Source organism: Daphnia pulicaria, chromosome 3, assembly GCF_021234035.1.
Source record: "Daphnia pulicaria isolate SC F1-1A chromosome 3, SC_F0-13Bv2, whole genome shotgun sequence".
NCBI lineage: Eukaryota > Metazoa > Arthropoda > Branchiopoda > Diplostraca > Daphniidae > Daphnia > Daphnia pulicaria.
In genome coordinates, this window is record NC_060915.1 from 1,179,370 (window position 1) to 1,196,481 (window position 17,112).

Sequence of the window (17,112 nt, forward strand, 5' to 3'; positions counted from 1 at the left end):
ACTTCTTGAAATTTTTTTTCAATCACGATGGTTAACAGTCCAAATTCTTAGATAAAAAATTTCAATGGCATAGAGATAGGTTCAATTCATCTATTTGAATGATTCTGGATAAATTTCATTGCGAGTTTTTCAAAGTTTATCGCGCTTTTTTATTCGCGATGGTTACGAGTCCAAATTCAATGAACAAACATTTCTATCACTTTGAAGTGATTTTCTATTCATCCATTGGGACTGGGAGGGTAAATTTTCATTTTTGAATGTCAACGGCCATATCACGTAGAACGCACCTGGTCTCGTCAGCTCCCAGAAGTTAAGTTACGTCGAGTCCCGTTAGTACTTGGAAGGGTGACCGCTTGGGAATACGGGATGTCGTTGGCGATGAACAGTTTGTTTTCAATAACAAACTTCTTGAAATTTTTTTTCAATCACGATGGTTACCAGTCCAAATTCTTAGATAAAAAATTTCAATGGCATAGAGATAGGTTCAATTCATCTATTTGAATGATTCTGGATAAATTTCATTGCGAGTTTTTCAAAGTTTATCGCGCTTTTTTATTCGCGATGGTTACGAGTCCAAATTCAATGAACAAACATTTCTATCACTTTGAAGTGATTTTCTATTCATCCATTGGGACTGGGAGGGTAAATTTTCATTTTTGAATGTCAACGGCCATATCACGTAGAACGCACCTGGTCTCGTCAGCTCCCAGAAGTTAAGTTACGTCGAGTCCCGTTAGTACTTGGAAGGGTGACCGCTTGGGAATACGGGATGTCGTTGGCGATGAACAGTTTGTTTTCAATAACAAACTTCTTGAAATTTTTTTTCAATCACGATGGTTACCAGTCCAAATTCGTAGATAAAAAATTTCAATGCCTTAGAGATAGGTTCAATTCATCTATAAGAATGATTCTGGATCAATTCCATTGAGAGTTTTTCAAAGTTTATCGCGTTTTTTAATCGCGATGGTTACCAGTCCAAATTCGTAGATCAAAAATATCAATGCCATAGAGATAGGTTCAATTCATCTATAGGAATGATTCTGGATAAATTTCATTGCGAGTTTTTCAAAGTTTATCGCGCTTTTTTATTCGCGATGGTTACGAGTCCAAATTCAATGAACAAACATTTCTATCACTTTGAAGTGATTTTCTATTCATCCATTGGGACTGGGAGGGTAAATTTTCATTTTTGAATGTCAACGGCCATATCACGTAGAACGCACCTGGTCTCGTCAGCTCCCAGAAGTTAAGTTACGTCGAGTCCCGTTAGTACTTGGAAGGGTGACCGCTTGGGAATACGGGATGTCGTTGGCGATGAACAGTTTGTTTTCAATAACAAACTTCTTGAAATTTTTTTTCAATCACGATAATTACCAGTCCAAATTCGTAGATAAAAAATTTCAATGCCTTAGAGATAGGTTCAATTCATCTATAAGAATGATTCTGGATCAATTCCATTGAGAGTTTTTCAAAGTTTATCGCGTTTTTTAATCGCGATGGTTACCAGTCCAAATTCGTAGATCAAAAATATCAATGGCATAGAGATAGGTTCAATTCATCTATAGGAATGATTCTGGATAAATTTCATTGCGAGTTTTTCAAAGTTTATCGCGCTTTTTTATTCGCGATGGTTACGAGTCCAAATTCAATGAAAAAACATTTCTATCACTTTGAAGTGATTTTCTATTCATCCATTGGGACTGGGAGGGTAAATTTTCATTTTTGAATGTCAACGGCCATATCACGTAGAACGCACCTGGTCTCGTCAGCTCCCAGAAGTTAAGTTACGTCGAGTCCCGTTAGTACTTGGAAGGGTGACCGCTTGGGAATACGGGATGTCGTTGGCGATGAACAGTTTGTTTTCAATAACAAACTTCTTGAAATTTTTTTTCAATCACGATGGTTACCAGTCCAAATTCTTAGATAAAAAATTTCAATGGCATAGAGATAGGTTCAATTCATCTATTTGAATGATTCTGGATAAATTTCATTGCGAGTTTTTCAAAGTTTATCGCGCTTTTTTATTCGCGATGGTTACGAGTCCAAATTCAATGAACAAACATTTCTATCACTTTGAAGTGATTTTCTATTCATCCATTGGGACTGGGAGGGTAAATTTTCATTTTTGAATGTCAACGGCCATATCACGTAGAACGCACCTGGTCTCGTCAGCTCCCAGAAGTTAAGTTACGTCGAGTCCCGTTAGTACTTGGAAGGGTGACCGCTTGGGAATACGGGATGTCGTTGGCGATGAACAGTTTGTTTTCAATAACAAACTTCTTGAAATTTTTTTTCAATCACGATGGTTACCAGTCCAAATTCTTAGATAAAAAATTTCAATGGCATAGAGATAGGTTCAATTCATCTATTTGAATGATTCTGGATAAATTTCATTGCGAGTTTTTCAAAGTTTATCGCGCTTTTTTATTCGCGATGGTTACGAGTCCAAATTCAATGAACAAACATTTCTATCACTTTGAAGTGATTTTCTATTCATCCATTGGGACTGGGAGGGTAAATTTTCATTTTTGAATGTCAACGGCCATATCACGTAGAACGCACCTGGTCTCGTCAGCTCCCAGAAGTTAAGTTACGTCGAGTCCCGTTAGTACTTGGAAGGGTGACCGCTTGGGAATACGGGATGTCGTTGGCGATGAACAGTTTGTTTTCAATAACAAACTTCTTGAAATTTTTTTTCAATCACGATGGTTACCAGTCCAAATTCGTAGATAAAAAATTTCAATGCCTTAGAGATAGGTTCAATTCATCTATAAGAATGATTCTGGATCAATTCCATTGAGAGTTTTTCAAAGTTTATCGCGTTTTTTAATCGCGATGGTTACCAGTCCAAATTCGTAGATCAAAAATATCAATGCCATAGAGATAGGTTCAATTCATCTATAGGAATGATTCTGGATAAATTTCATTGCGAGTTTTTCAAAGTTTATCGCGCTTTTTTATTCGCGATGGTTACGAGTCCAAATTCAATGAAAAAACATTTCTATCACTTTGAAGTGATTTTCTATTCATCTATTGGGACTGGGAGGGTAAATTTTCATTTTTGAATGTCAACGGCCATATCACGTAGAACGCACCTGGTCTCGTCAGCTCCCAGAAGTTAAGTTACGTCGAGTCCCGTTAGTACTTGGAAGGGTGACCGCTTGGGAATACGGGATGTCGTTGGCGATGAACAGTTTGTTTTCAATAACAAACTTCTTGAAATTTTTTTTCAATCACGATGGTTACCAGTCCAAATTCTTAGATAAAAAATTTCAATGGCATAGAGATAGGTTCAATTCATCTATTTGAATGATTCTGGATAAATTTCATTGCGAGTTTTTCAAAGTTTATCGCGCTTTTTTATTCGCGATGGTTACAAGTCCAAATTCAATGAACAAACATTTCTATCACTTTGAAGTGATTTTCTATTCATCCATTGGGACTGGGAGGGTAAATTTTCATTTTTGAATGTCAACGGCCATATCACGTAGAACGCACCTGGTCTCGTCAGCTCCCAGAAGTTAAGTTACGTCGATTCCCGTTAGTACTTGGAAGGGTGACCGCTTGGGAATACGGGATGTCGTTGGCGATGAACAGATTGTTTTCAATAACAAACTTCTTGAAATTTTTTTTCAATCACGATGGTTACCAGTCCAAATTCGTAGATAAAAAATTTCAATGCCTTAGAGATAGGTTCAATTCATCTATAAGAATGATTCTGGATCAATTCCATTGAGAGTTTTTCAAAGTTTATCGCGTTTTTTAATCGCGATGGTTACCAGTCCAAATTCGTAGATCAAAAATATCAATGCCATAGAGATAGGTTCAATTCATCTATAGGAATGATTCTGGATAAATTTCATTGCGAGTTTTTCAAAGTTTATCGCGCTTTTTTATTCGCGATGGTTACGAGTCCAAATTCAATGAAAAAACATTTCTATCACTTTGAAGTGATTTTCTATTCATCCATTGGGACTGGGAGGGTAAATTTTCATTTTTGAATGTCAACGGCCATATCACGTAGAACGCACCTGGTCTCGTCAGCTCCCAGAAGTTAAGTTACGTCGAGTCCCGTTAGTACTTGGAAGGGTGACCGCTTGGGAATACGGGATGTCGTTGGCGATGAACAGTTTGTTTTCAATAACAAACTTCTTGAAATTTTTTTTCAATCACGATGGTTACCAGTCCAAATTCGTAGATAAAAAATTTCAATGCCTTAGAGATAGGTTCAATTCATCTATAAGAATGATTCTGGATCAATTCCATTGAGAGTTTTTCAAAGTTTATCGCGTTTTTTAATCGCGATGGTTACCAGTCCAAATTCGTAGATCAAAAATATCAATGGCATAGAGATAGGTTCAATTCATCTATAGGAATGATTCTGGATAAATTTCATTGCGAGTTTTTCAAAGTTTATCGCGCTTTTTTATTCGCGATGGTTACGAGTCCAAATTCAATGAAAAAACATTTCTATCACTTTGAAGTGATTTTCTATTCATCCATTGGGACTGGGAGGGTAAATTTTCATTTTTGAATGTCAACGGCCATATCACGTAGAACGCACCTGGTCTCGTCAGCTCCCAGAAGTTAAGTTACGTCGAGTCCCGTTAGTACTTGGAAGGGTGACCGCTTGGGAATACGGGATGTCGTTGGCGATGAACAGTTTGTTTTCAATAACAAACTTCTTGAAATTTTTTTTCAATCACGATGGTTACCAGTCCAAATTCTTAGATAAAAAATTTCAATGGCATAGAGATAGGTTCAATTCATCTATTTGAATGATTCTGGATAAATTTCATTGCGAGTTTTTCAAAGTTTATCGCGCTTTTTTATTCGCGATGGTTACGAGTCCAAATTCAATGAACAAACATTTCTATCACTTTGAAGTGATTTTCTATTCATCCATTGGGACTGGGAGGGTAAATTTTCATTTTTGAATGTCAACGGCCATATCACGTAGAACGCACCTGGTCTCGTCAGCTCCCAGAAGTTAAGTTACGTCGATTCCCGTTAGTACTTGGAAGGGTGACCGCTTGGGAATACGGGATGTCGTTGGCGATGAACAGATTGTTTTCAATAACAAACTTCTTGAAATTTTTTTTCAATCACGATGGTTACCAGTCCAAATTCGTAGATAAAAAATTTCAATGCCTTAGAGATAGGTTCAATTCATCTATAAGAATGATTCTGGATCAATTCCATTGAGAGTTTTTCAAAGTTTATCGCGTTTTTTAATCGCGATGGTTACCAGTCCAAATTCGTAGATCAAAAATATCAATGGCATAGAGATAGGTTCAATTCATCTATAGGAATGATTCTGGATAAATTTCATTGCGAGTTTTTCAAAGTTTATCGCGCTTTTTTATTCGCGATGGTTACGAGTCCAAATTCAATGAAAAAACATTTCTATCACTTTGAAGTGATTTTCTATTCATCCATTGGGACTGGGAGGGTAAATTTTCATTTTTGAATGTCAACGGCCATATCACGTAGAACGCACCTGGTCTCGTCAGCTCCCAGAAGTTAAGTTACGTCGAGTCCCGTTAGTACTTGGAAGGGTGACCGCTTGGGAATACGGGATGTCGTTGGCGATGAACAGTTTGTTTTCAATAACAAACTTCTTGAAATTTTTTTTCAATCACGATGGTTACCAGTCCAAATTCTTAGATAAAAAATTTCAATGGCATAGAGATAGGTTCAATTCATCTATTTGAATGATTCTGGATAAATTTCATTGCGAGTTTTTCAAAGTTTATCGCGCTTTTTTATTCGCGATGGTTACGAGTCCAAATTCAATGAACAAACATTTCTATCACTTTGAAGTGATTTTCTATTCATCCATTGGGACTGGGAGGGTAAATTTTCATTTTTGAATGTCAACGGCCATATCACGTAGAACGCACCTGGTCTCGTCAGCTCCCAGAAGTTAAGTTACGTCGATTCCCGTTAGTACTTGGAAGGGTGACCGCTTGGGAATACGGGATGTCGTTGGCGATGAACAGATTGTTTTCAATAACAAACTTCTTGAAATTTTTTTTCAATCACGATGGTTACCAGTCCAAATTCGTAGATAAAAAATTTCAATGCCTTAGAGATAGGTTCAATTCATCTATAAGAATGATTCTGGATCAATTCCATTGAGAGTTTTTCAAAGTTTATCGCGTTTTTTAATCGCGATGGTTACCAGTCCAAATTCGTAGATCAAAAATATCAATGGCATAGAGATAGGTTCAATTCATCTATAGGAATGATTCTGGATAAATTTCATTGCGAGTTTTTCAAAGTTTATCGCGCTTTTTTATTCGCGATGGTTACGAGTCCAAATTCAATGAAAAAACATTTCTATCACTTTGAAGTGATTTTCTATTCATCCATTGGGACTGGGAGGGTAAATTTTCATTTTTGAATGTCAACGGCCATATCACGTAGAACGCACCTGGTCTCGTCAGCTCCCAGAAGTTAAGTTACGTCGAGTCCCGTTAGTACTTGGAAGGGTGACCGCTTGGGAATACGGGATGTCGTTGGCGATGAACAGTTTGTTTTCAATAACAAACTTCTTGAAATTTTTTTTCAATCACGATGGTTACCAGTCCAAATTCTTAGATAAAAAATTTCAATGGCATAGAGATAGGTTCAATTCATCTATTTGAATGATTCTGGATAAATTTCATTGCGAGTTTTTCAAAGTTTATCGCGCTTTTTTATTCGCGATGGTTACGAGTCCAAATTCAATGAACAAACATTTCTATCACTTTGAAGTGATTTTCTATTCATCCATTGGGACTGGGAGGGTAAATTTTCATTTTTGAATGTCAACGGCCATATCACGTAGAACGCACCTGGTCTCGTCAGCTCCCAGAAGTTAAGTTACGTCGATTCCCGTTAGTACTTGGAAGGGTGACCGCTTGGGAATACGGGATGTCGTTGGCGATGAACAGATTGTTTTCAATAACAAACTTCTTGAAATTTTTTTTCAATCACGATGGTTACCAGTCCAAATTCGTAGATAAAAAATTTCAATGCCTTAGAGATAGGTTCAATTCATCTATAAGAATGATTCTGGATCAATTCCATTGAGAGTTTTTCAAAGTTTATCGCGTTTTTTAATCGCGATGGTTACCAGTCCAAATTCGTAGATCAAAAATATCAATGGCATAGAGATAGGTTCAATTCATCTATAGGAATGATTCTGGATAAATTTCATTGCGAGTTTTTCAAAGTTTATCGCGCTTTTTTATTCGCGATGGTTACGAGTCCAAATTCAATGAAAAAACATTTCTATCACTTTGAAGTGATTTTCTATTCATCCATTGGGACTGGGAGGGTAAATTTTCATTTTTGAATGTCAACGGCCATATCACGTAGAACGCACCTGGTCTCGTCAGCTCCCAGAAGTTAAGTTACGTCGAGTCCCGTTAGTACTTGGAAGGGTGACCGCTTGGGAATACGGGATGTCGTTGGCGATGAACAGTTTGTTTTCAATAACAAACTTCTTGAAATTTTTTTTCAATCACGATGGTTACCAGTCCAAATTCTTAGATAAAAAATTTCAATGGCATAGAGATAGGTTCAATTCATCTATTTGAATGATTCTGGATAAATTTCATTGCGAGTTTTTCAAAGTTTATCGCGCTTTTTTATTCGCGATGGTTACGAGTCCAAATTCAATGAACAAACATTTCTATCACTTTGAAGTGATTTTCTATTCATCCATTGGGACTGGGAGGGTAAATTTTCATTTTTGAATGTCAACGGCCATATCACGTAGAACGCACCTGGTCTCGTCAGCTCCCAGAAGTTAAGTTACGTCGAGTCCCGTTAGTACTTGGAAGGGTGACCGCTTGGGAATACGGGATGTCGTTGGCGATGAACAGTTTGTTTTCAATAACAAACTTCTTGAAATTTTTTTTCAATCACGATAATTACCAGTCCAAATTCGTAGATAAAAAATTTCAATGCCTTAGAGATAGGTTCAATTCATCTATAAGAATGATTCTGGATCAATTCCATTGAGAGTTTTTCAAAGTTTATCGCGTTTTTTAATCGCGATGGTTACCAGTCCAAATTCGTAGATCAAAAATATCAATGGCATAGAGATAGGTTCAATTCATCTATAGGAATGATTCTGGATAAATTTCATTGCGAGTTTTTCAAAGTTTATCGCGCTTTTTTATTCGCGATGGTTACGAGTCCAAATTCAATGAAAAAACATTTCTATCACTTTGAAGTGATTTTCTATTCATCCATTGGGACTGGGAGGGTAAATTTTCATTTTTGAATGTCAACGGCCATATCACGTAGAACGCACCTGGTCTCGTCAGCTCCCAGAAGTTAAGTTACGTCGAGTCCCGTTAGTACTTGGAAGGGTGACCGCTTGGGAATACGGGATGTCGTTGGCGATGAACAGTTTGTTTTCAATAACAAACTTCTTGAAATTTTTTTTCAATCACGATAATTACCAGTCCAAATTCGTAGATAAAAAATTTCAATGCCTTAGAGATAGGTTCAATTCATCTATAAGAATGATTCTGGATCAATTCCATTGAGAGTTTTTCAAAGTTTATCGCGTTTTTTAATCGCGATGGTTACCAGTGCAAATTCGTAGATCAAAAATATCAATGGCATAGAGATAGGTTCAATTCATCTATAGGAATGATTCTGGATAAATTTCATTGCGAGTTTTTCAAAGTTTATCGCGCTTTTTTATTCGCGATGGTTACGAGTCCAAATTCAATGAAAAAACATTTCTATCACTTTGAAGTGATTTTCTATTCATCCATTGGGACTGGGAGGGTAAATTTTCATTTTTGAATGTCAACGGCCATATCACGTAGAACGCACCTGGTCTCGTCAGCTCCCAGAAGTTAAGTTACGTCGAGTCCCGTTAGTACTTGGAAGGGTGACCGCTTGGGAATACGGGATGTCGTTGGCGATGAACAGTTTGTTTTCAATAACAAACTTCTTGAAATTTTTTTTCAATCACGATGGTTACCAGTCCAAATTCTTAGATAAAAAATTTCAATGGCATAGAGATAGGTTCAATTCATCTATTTGAATGATTCTGGATAAATTTCATTGCGAGTTTTTCAAAGTTTATCGCGCTTTTTTATTCGCGATGGTTACGAGTCCAAATTCAATGAACAAACATTTCTATCACTTTGAAGTGATTTTCTATTCATCCATTGGGACTGGGAGGGTAAATTTTCATTTTTGAATGTCAACGGCCATATCACGTAGAACGCACCTGGTCTCGTCAGCTCCCAGAAGTTAAGTTACGTCGAGTCCCGTTAGTACTTGGAAGGGTGACCGCTTGGGAATACGGGATGTCGTTGGCGATGAACAGTTTGTTTTCAATAACAAACTTCTTGAAATTTTTTTTCAATCACGATGGTTACCAGTCCAAATTCTTAGATAAAAAATTTCAATGGCATAGAGATAGGTTCAATTCATCTATTTGAATGATTCTGGATAAATTTCATTGCGAGTTTTTCAAAGTTTATCGCGCTTTTTTATTCGCGATGGTTACGAGTCCAAATTCAATGAAAAAACATTTCTATCACTTTGAAGTGATTTTCTATTCATCCATTGGGACTGGGAGGGTAAATTTTCATTTTTGAATGTCAACGGCCATATCACGTAGAACGCACCTGGTCTCGTCAGCTCCCAGAAGTTAAGTTACGTCGAGTCCCGTTAGTACTTGGAAGGGTGACCGCTTGGGAATACGGGAAGTCGTTGGCGATGAACAGTTTGTTTTCAATAACAAACTTCTTGAAATTTTTTTTCAATCACGATGGTTACCAGTCCAAATTCTTAGATAAAAAATTTCAATGGCATAGAGATAGGTTCAATTCATCTATTTGAATGATTCTGGATAAATTTCATTGCGAGTTTTTCAAAGTTTATCGCGCTTTTTTATTCGCGATGGTTACGAGTCCAAATTCAATGAAAAAACATTTCTATCACTTTGAAGTGATTTTCTATTCATCCATTGGGACTGGGAGGGTAAATTTTCATTTTTGAATGTCAACGGCCATATCACGTAGAACGCACCTGGTCTCGTCAGCTCCCAGAAGTTAAGTTACGTCGAGTCCCGTTAGTACTTGGAAGGGTGACCGCTTGGGAATACGGGATGTCGTTGGCGATGAACAGTTTGTTTTCAATAACAAACTTCTTGAAATTTTTTTTCAATCACGATGGTTACCAGTCCAAATTCTTAGATAAAAAATTTCAATGGCATAGAGATAGGTTCAATTCATCTATTTGAATGATTCTGGATAAATTTCATTGCGAGTTTTTCAAAGTTTATCGCGCTTTTTTATTCGCGATGGTTACTAGTCCAAATTCAATGAACAAACATTTCTATCACTTTGAAGTGATTTTCTATTCATCCATTGGGACTGGGAGGGTAAATTTTCATTTTTGAATGTCAACGGCCATATCACGTAGAACGCACCTGGTCTCGTCAGCTCCCAGAAGTTAAGTTACGTCGAGTCCCGTTAGTACTTGGAAGGGTGACCGCTTGGGAATACGGGATGTCGTTGGCGATGAACAGTTTGTTTTCAATAACAAACTTCTTGAAATTTTTTTTCAATCACGATAATTACCAGTCCAAATTCGTAGATAAAAAATTTCAATGCCTTAGAGATAGGTTCAATTCATCTATAAGAATGATTCTGGATCAATTCCATTGAGAGTTTTTCAAAGTTTATCGCGTTTTTTAATCGCGATGGTTACCAGTCCAAATTCGTAGATCAAAAATATCAATGGCATAGAGATAGGTTCAATTCATCTATAGGAATGATTCTGGATAAATTTCATTGCGAGTTTTTCAAAGTTTATCGCGCTTTTTTATTCGCGATGGTTACGAGTCCAAATTCAATGAAAAAACATTTCTATCACTTTGAAGTGATTTTCTATTCATCCATTGGGACTGGGAGGGTAAATTTTCATTTTTGAATGTCAACGGCCATATCACGTAGAACGCACCTGGTCTCGTCAGCTCCCAGAAGTTAAGTTACGTCGAGTCCCGTTAGTACTTGGAAGGGTGACCGCTTGGGAATACGGGATGTCGTTGACGATGAACAGTTTGTTTTCAATAACAAACTTCTTGAAATTTTTTTTCAATCACGATAATTACCAGTCCAAATTCGTAGATAAAAAATTTCAATGCCTTAGAGATAGGTTCAATTCATCTATAAGAATGATTCTGGATCAATTCCATTGAGAGTTTTTCAAAGTTTATCGCGTTTTTTAATCGCGATGGTTACCAGTCCAAATTCGTAGATCAAAAATATCAATGCCATAGAGATAGGTTCAATTCATCTATAGGAATGATTCTGGATAAATTTCATTGCGAGTTTTTCAAAGTTTATCGCGCTTTTTTATTCGCGATGGTTACGAGTCCAAATTCAATGAAAAAACATTTCTATCACTTTGAAGTGATTTTCTATTCATCCATTGGGACTGGGAGGGTAAATTTTCATTTTTGAATGTCAACGGCCATATCACGTAGAACGCACCTGGTCTCGTCAGCTCCCAGAAGTTAAGTTACGTCGAGTCCCGTTAGTACTTGGAAGGGTGACCGCTTGGGAATACGGGATGTCGTTGGCGATGAACAGTTTGTTTTCAATAACAAACTTCTTGAAATTTTTTTTCAATCACGATGGTTACCAGTCCAAATTCGTAGATAAAAAATTTCAATGCCTTAGAGATAGGTTCAATTCATCTATAAGAATGATTCTGGATCAATTCCATTGAGAGTTTTTCAAAGTTTATCGCGTTTTTTAATCGCGATGGTTACCAGTCCAAATTCGTAGATCAAAAATATCAATGGCATAGAGATAGGTTCAATTCATCTATAGGAATGATTCTGGATAAATTTCATTGCGAGTTTTTCAAAGTTTATCGCGCTTTTTTATTCGCGATGGTTACGAGTCCAAATTCAATGAACAAACATTTCTATCACTTTGAAGTGATTTTCTATTTATCCATTGGGACTGGGAGGGTAAATTTTCATTTTTGAATGTCAACGGCCATATCACGTAGAACGCACCTGGTCTCGTCAGCTCCCAGAAGTTAAGTTACGTCGAGTCCCGTTAGTACTTGGAAGGGTGACCGCTTGGGAATACGGGATGTCGTTGGCGATGAACAGATTGTTTTCAATAACAAACTTCTTGAAATTTTTTTTCAATCACGATGGTTACCAGTCCAAATTCGTAGATAAAAAATTTCAATGCCTTAGAGATAGGTTCAATTCATCTATAAGAATGATTCTGGATCAATTCCATTGAGAGTTTTTCAAAGTTTATCGCGTTTTTTAATCGCGATGGTTACCAGTGCAAATTCGTAGATCAAAAATATCAATGGCATAGAGATAGGTTCAATTCATCTATAGGAATGATTCTGGATAAATTTCATTGCGAGTTTTTCAAAGTTTATCGCGCTTTTTTATTCGCGATGGTTACGAGTCCAAATTCAATGAAAAAACATTTCTATCACTTTGAAGTGATTTTCTATTCATCCATTGGGACTGGGAGGGTAAATTTTCATTTTTGAATGTCAACGGCCATATCACGTAGAACGCACCTGGTCTCGTCAGCTCCCAGAAGTTAAGTTACGTCGAGTCCCGTTAGTACTTGGAAGGGTGACCGCTTGGGAATACGGGATGTCGTTGGCGATGAACAGTTTGTTTTCAATAACAAACTTCTTGAAATTTTTTTTCAATCACGATGGTTACCAGTCCAAATTCTTAGATAAAAAATTTCAATGGCATAGAGATAGGTTCAATTCATCTATTTGAATGATTCTGGATAAATTTCATTGCGAGTTTTTCAAAGTTTATCGCGCTTTTTTATTCGCGATGGTTACGAGTCCAAATTCAATGAACAAACATTTCTATCACTTTGAAGTGATTTTCTATTCATCCATTGGGACTGGGAGGGTAAATTTTCATTTTTGAATGTCAACGGCCATATCACGTAGAACGCACCTGGTCTCGTCAGCTCCCAGAAGTTAAGTTACGTCGAGTCCCGTTAGTACTTGGAAGGGTGACCGCTTGGGAATACGGGATGTCGTTGGCGATGAACAGTTTGTTTTCAATAACAAACTTCTTGAAATTTTTTTTCAATCACGATGGTTACCAGTCCAAATTCTTAGATAAAAAATTTCAATGGCATAGAGATAGGTTCAATTCATCTATTTGAATGATTCTGGATAAATTTCATTGCGAGTTTTTCAAAGTTTATCGCGCTTTTTTATTCGCGATGGTTACGAGTCCAAATTCAATGAACAAACATTTCTATCACTTTGAAGTGATTTTCTATTTATCCATTGGGACTGGGAGGGTAAATTTTCATTTTTGAATGTCAACGGCCATATCACGTAGAACGCACCTGGTCTCGTCAGCTCCCAGAAGTTAAGTTACGTCGAGTCCCGTTAGTACTTGGAAGGGTGACCGCTTGGGAATACGGGATGTCGTTGGCGATGAACAGATTGTTTTCAATAACAAACTTCTTGAAATTTTTTTTCAATCACGATGGTTACCAGTCCAAATTCGTAGATAAAAAATTTCAATGCCTTAGAGATAGGTTCAATTCATCTATAAGAATGATTCTGGATCAATTCCATTGAGAGTTTTTCAAAGTTTATCGCGTTTTTTAATCGCGATGGTTACCAGTGCAAATTCGTAGATCAAAAATATCAATGGCATAGAGATAGGTTCAATTCATCTATAGGAATGATTCTGGATAAATTTCATTGCGAGTTTTTCAAAGTTTATCGCGCTTTTTTATTCGCGATGGTTACGAGTCCAAATTCAATGAAAAAACATTTCTATCACTTTGAAGTGATTTTCTATTCATCCATTGGGACTGGGAGGGTAAATTTTCATTTTTGAATGTCAACGGCCATATCACGTAGAACGCACCTGGTCTCGTCAGCTCCCAGAAGTTAAGTTACGTCGAGTCCCGTTAGTACTTGGAAGGGTGACCGCTTGGGAATACGGGATGTCGTTGGCGATGAACAGTTTGTTTTCAATAACAAACTTCTTGAAATTTTTTTTCAATCACGATGGTTACCAGTCCAAATTCTTAGATAAAAAATTTCAATGGCATAGAGATAGGTTCAATTCATCTATTTGAATGATTCTGGATAAATTTCATTGCGAGTTTTTCAAAGTTTATCGCGCTTTTTTATTCGCGATGGTTACGAGTCCAAATTCAATGAACAAACATTTCTATCACTTTGAAGTGATTTTCTATTCATCCATTGGGACTGGGAGGGTAAATTTTCATTTTTGAATGTCAACGGCCATATCACGTAGAACGCACCTGGTCTCGTCAGCTCCCAGAAGTTAAGTTACGTCGAGTCCCGTTAGTACTTGGAAGGGTGACCGCTTGGGAATACGGGATGTCGTTGGCGATGAACAGTTTGTTTTCAATAACAAACTTCTTGAAATTTTTTTTCAATCACGATAATTACCAGTCCAAATTCGTAGATAAAAAATTTCAATGCCTTAGAGATAGGTTCAATTCATCTATAAGAATGATTCTGGATCAATTCCATTGAGAGTTTTTCAAAGTTTATCGCGTTTTTTAATCGCGATGGTTACCAGTCCAAATTCGTAGATCAAAAATATCAATGGCATAGAGATAGGTTCAATTCATCTATAGGAATGATTCTGGATAAATTTCATTGCGAGTTTTTCAAAGTTTATCGCGCTTTTTTATTCGCGATGGTTACGAGTCCAAATTCAATGAAAAAACATTTCTATCACTTTGAAGTGATTTTCTATTCATCCATTGGGACTGGGAGGGTAAATTTTCATTTTTGAATGTCAACGGCCATATCACGTAGAACGCACCTGGTCTCGTCAGCTCCCAGAAGTTAAGTTACGTCGAGTCCCGTTAGTACTTGGAAGGGTGACCGCTTGGGAATACGGGATGTCGTTGGCGATGAACAGTTTGTTTTCAATAACAAACTTCTTGAAATTTTTTTTTCAATCACGATGGTTACCAGTCCAAATTCTTAGATAAAAAATTTCAATGGCATAGAGATAGGTTCAATTCATCTATTTGAATGATTCTGGATAAATTTCATTGCGAGTTTTTCAAAGTTTATCGCGCTTTTTTATTCGCGATGGTTACGAGTCCAAATTCAATGAACAAACATTTCTATCACTTTGAAGTGATTTTCTATTCATCCATTGGGACTGGGAGGGTAAATTTTCATTTTTGAATGTCAACGGCCATATCACGTAGAACGCACCTGGTCTCGTCAGCTCCCAGAAGTTAAGTTACGTCGAGTCCCGTTAGTACTTGGAAGGGTGACCGCTTGGGAATACGGGATGTCGTTGGCGATGAACAGTTTGTTTTCAATAACAAACTTCTTGAAATTTTTTTTCAATCACGATAATTACCAGTCCAAATTCGTAGATAAAAAATTTCAATGCCTTAGAGATAGGTTCAATTCATCTATAGGAATGATTCTGGATAAATTTCATTGCGAGTTTTTCAAAGTTTATCGCGCTTTTTTATTCGCGATGGTTACGAGTCCAAATTCAATGAAAAAACATTTCTATCACTTTGAAGTGATTTTCTATTCATCCATTGGGACTGGGAGGGTAAATTTTCATTTTTGAATGTCAACGGCCATATCACGTAGAACGCACCTGGTCTCGTCAGCTCCCAGAAGTTAAGTTACGTCGAGTCCCGTTAGTACTTGGAAGGGTGACCGCTTGGGAATACGGGATGTCGTTGGCGATGAACAGTTTGTTTTCAATAACAAACTTCTTGAAATTTTTTTTCAATCACGATGGTTACCAGTCCAAATTCTTAGATAAAAAATTTCAATGGCATAGAGATAGGTTCAATTCATCTATTTGAATGATTCTGGATAAATTTCATTGCGAGTTTTTCAAAGTTTATCGCGCTTTTTTATTCGCGATGGTTACGAGTCCAAATTCAATGAACAAACATTTCTATCACTTTGAAGTGATTTTCTATTTATCCATTGGGACTGGGAGGGTAAATTTTCATTTTTGAATGTCAACGGCCATATCACGTAGAACGCACCTGGTCTCGTCAGCTCCCAGAAGTTAAGTTACGTCGAGTCCCGTTAGTACTTGGAAGGGTGACCGCTTGGGAATACGGGATGTCGTTGGCGATGAACAGATTGTTTTCAATAACAAACTTCTTGAAATTTTTTTTCAATCACGATGGTTACCAGTCCAAATTCGTAGATAAAAAATTTCAATGCCTTAGAGATAGGTTCAATTCATCTATAAGAATGATTCTGGATCAATTCCATTGAGAGTTTTTCAAAGTTTATCGCGTTTTTTAATCGCGATGGTTACCAGTGCAAATTCGTAGATCAAAAATATCAATGGCATAGAGATAGGTTCAATTCATCTATAGGAATGATTCTGGATAAATTTCATTGCGAGTTTTTCAAAGTTTATCGCGCTTTTTTATTCGCGATGGTTACGAGTCCAAATTCAATGAAAAAACATTTCTATCACTTTGAAGTGATTTTCTATTCATCCATTGGGACTGGGAGGGTAAATTTTCATTTTTGAATGTCAACGGCCATATCACGTAGAACGCACCTGGTCTCGTCAGCTCCCAGAAGTTAAGTTACGTCGAGTCCCGTTAGTACTTGGAAGGGTGACCGCTTGGGAATACGGGATGTCGTTGGCGATGAACAGTTTGTTTTCAATAACAAACTTCTTGAAATTTTTTTTCAATCACGATGGTTACCAGTCCAAATTCTTAGATAAAAAATTTCAATGGCATAGAGATAGGTTCAATTCATCTATTTGAATGATTCTGGATAAATTTCATTGCGAGTTTTTCAAAGTTTATCGCGCTTTTTTATTCGCGATGGTTACGAGTCCAAATTCAATGAACAAACATTTCTATCACTTTGAAGTGATTTTCTATTCATCCATTGGGACTGGGAGGGTAAATTTTCATTTTTGAATGTCAACGGCCATATCACGTAGAACGCACCTGGTCTCGTCAGCTCCCAGAAGTTAAGTTACGTCGAGTCCCGTTAGTACTTGGAAGGGTGACCGCTTGGGAATACGGGATGTCGTTGGCGATGAACAGTTTGTTT

General features: G+C 37.1%; 1 non-coding gene and 36 pseudogenes across 1 annotated transcript; all 37 read left to right on the forward strand.

The window, feature by feature from the left end:
* Positions 1–259: 259 nt before the first annotated feature.
* Positions 260–378, forward strand: LOC124331208 (annotated as a pseudogene).
* Positions 379–662: 284 nt separating this feature from the next.
* LOC124331209 lies at positions 663–781 on the forward strand (annotated as a pseudogene).
* Positions 782–1,195: 414 nt separating this feature from the next.
* On the forward strand, positions 1,196–1,314 carry LOC124331210 (annotated as a pseudogene).
* A 414-nt stretch (positions 1,315–1,728) lies between these two features.
* LOC124331211 lies at positions 1,729–1,847 on the forward strand (annotated as a pseudogene).
* A 284-nt stretch (positions 1,848–2,131) lies between these two features.
* LOC124331212 lies at positions 2,132–2,250 on the forward strand (annotated as a pseudogene).
* A 284-nt stretch (positions 2,251–2,534) lies between these two features.
* On the forward strand, positions 2,535–2,653 carry LOC124331214 (annotated as a pseudogene).
* Positions 2,654–3,067: 414 nt separating this feature from the next.
* Positions 3,068–3,186, forward strand: LOC124331215 (annotated as a pseudogene).
* A 284-nt stretch (positions 3,187–3,470) lies between these two features.
* Positions 3,471–3,589, forward strand: LOC124334949 (annotated as a pseudogene).
* A 414-nt stretch (positions 3,590–4,003) lies between these two features.
* Positions 4,004–4,122, forward strand: LOC124331216 (annotated as a pseudogene).
* Positions 4,123–4,536: 414 nt separating this feature from the next.
* On the forward strand, positions 4,537–4,655 carry LOC124331217 (annotated as a pseudogene).
* Positions 4,656–4,939: 284 nt separating this feature from the next.
* LOC124334950 lies at positions 4,940–5,058 on the forward strand (annotated as a pseudogene).
* Positions 5,059–5,472: 414 nt separating this feature from the next.
* Positions 5,473–5,591, forward strand: LOC124331218 (annotated as a pseudogene).
* A 284-nt stretch (positions 5,592–5,875) lies between these two features.
* Positions 5,876–5,994, forward strand: LOC124334951 (annotated as a pseudogene).
* Positions 5,995–6,408: 414 nt separating this feature from the next.
* On the forward strand, positions 6,409–6,527 carry LOC124331219 (annotated as a pseudogene).
* Positions 6,528–6,811: 284 nt separating this feature from the next.
* Positions 6,812–6,930, forward strand: LOC124334952 (annotated as a pseudogene).
* A 414-nt stretch (positions 6,931–7,344) lies between these two features.
* On the forward strand, positions 7,345–7,463 carry LOC124331220 (annotated as a pseudogene).
* Positions 7,464–7,747: 284 nt separating this feature from the next.
* Positions 7,748–7,866, forward strand: LOC124331221 (annotated as a pseudogene).
* A 414-nt stretch (positions 7,867–8,280) lies between these two features.
* Positions 8,281–8,399, forward strand: LOC124331222 (annotated as a pseudogene).
* A 414-nt stretch (positions 8,400–8,813) lies between these two features.
* On the forward strand, positions 8,814–8,932 carry LOC124331223 (annotated as a pseudogene).
* Positions 8,933–9,216: 284 nt separating this feature from the next.
* Positions 9,217–9,335, forward strand: LOC124331225 (annotated as a pseudogene).
* A 284-nt stretch (positions 9,336–9,619) lies between these two features.
* LOC124334305 lies at positions 9,620–9,738 on the forward strand (annotated as a pseudogene).
* Positions 9,739–10,022: 284 nt separating this feature from the next.
* Positions 10,023–10,141, forward strand: LOC124331226 (annotated as a pseudogene).
* A 284-nt stretch (positions 10,142–10,425) lies between these two features.
* Positions 10,426–10,544, forward strand: LOC124331227 (annotated as a pseudogene).
* A 414-nt stretch (positions 10,545–10,958) lies between these two features.
* LOC124333336 lies at positions 10,959–11,077 on the forward strand. The gene has a single exon (XR_006916866.1). It is a non-coding gene; the product is annotated as a 5S ribosomal RNA (ribosomal RNA).
* A 414-nt stretch (positions 11,078–11,491) lies between these two features.
* On the forward strand, positions 11,492–11,610 carry LOC124331228 (annotated as a pseudogene).
* Positions 11,611–12,024: 414 nt separating this feature from the next.
* On the forward strand, positions 12,025–12,143 carry LOC124331229 (annotated as a pseudogene).
* A 414-nt stretch (positions 12,144–12,557) lies between these two features.
* On the forward strand, positions 12,558–12,676 carry LOC124331230 (annotated as a pseudogene).
* Positions 12,677–12,960: 284 nt separating this feature from the next.
* On the forward strand, positions 12,961–13,079 carry LOC124331231 (annotated as a pseudogene).
* A 284-nt stretch (positions 13,080–13,363) lies between these two features.
* LOC124331232 lies at positions 13,364–13,482 on the forward strand (annotated as a pseudogene).
* A 414-nt stretch (positions 13,483–13,896) lies between these two features.
* LOC124331233 lies at positions 13,897–14,015 on the forward strand (annotated as a pseudogene).
* A 284-nt stretch (positions 14,016–14,299) lies between these two features.
* LOC124331234 lies at positions 14,300–14,418 on the forward strand (annotated as a pseudogene).
* A 414-nt stretch (positions 14,419–14,832) lies between these two features.
* On the forward strand, positions 14,833–14,951 carry LOC124331236 (annotated as a pseudogene).
* A 285-nt stretch (positions 14,952–15,236) lies between these two features.
* LOC124331237 lies at positions 15,237–15,355 on the forward strand (annotated as a pseudogene).
* A 284-nt stretch (positions 15,356–15,639) lies between these two features.
* Positions 15,640–15,758, forward strand: LOC124331238 (annotated as a pseudogene).
* Positions 15,759–16,042: 284 nt separating this feature from the next.
* Positions 16,043–16,161, forward strand: LOC124331239 (annotated as a pseudogene).
* A 414-nt stretch (positions 16,162–16,575) lies between these two features.
* On the forward strand, positions 16,576–16,694 carry LOC124331240 (annotated as a pseudogene).
* A 284-nt stretch (positions 16,695–16,978) lies between these two features.
* LOC124331241 lies at positions 16,979–17,097 on the forward strand (annotated as a pseudogene).
* Positions 17,098–17,112: the final 15 nt, after the last annotated feature.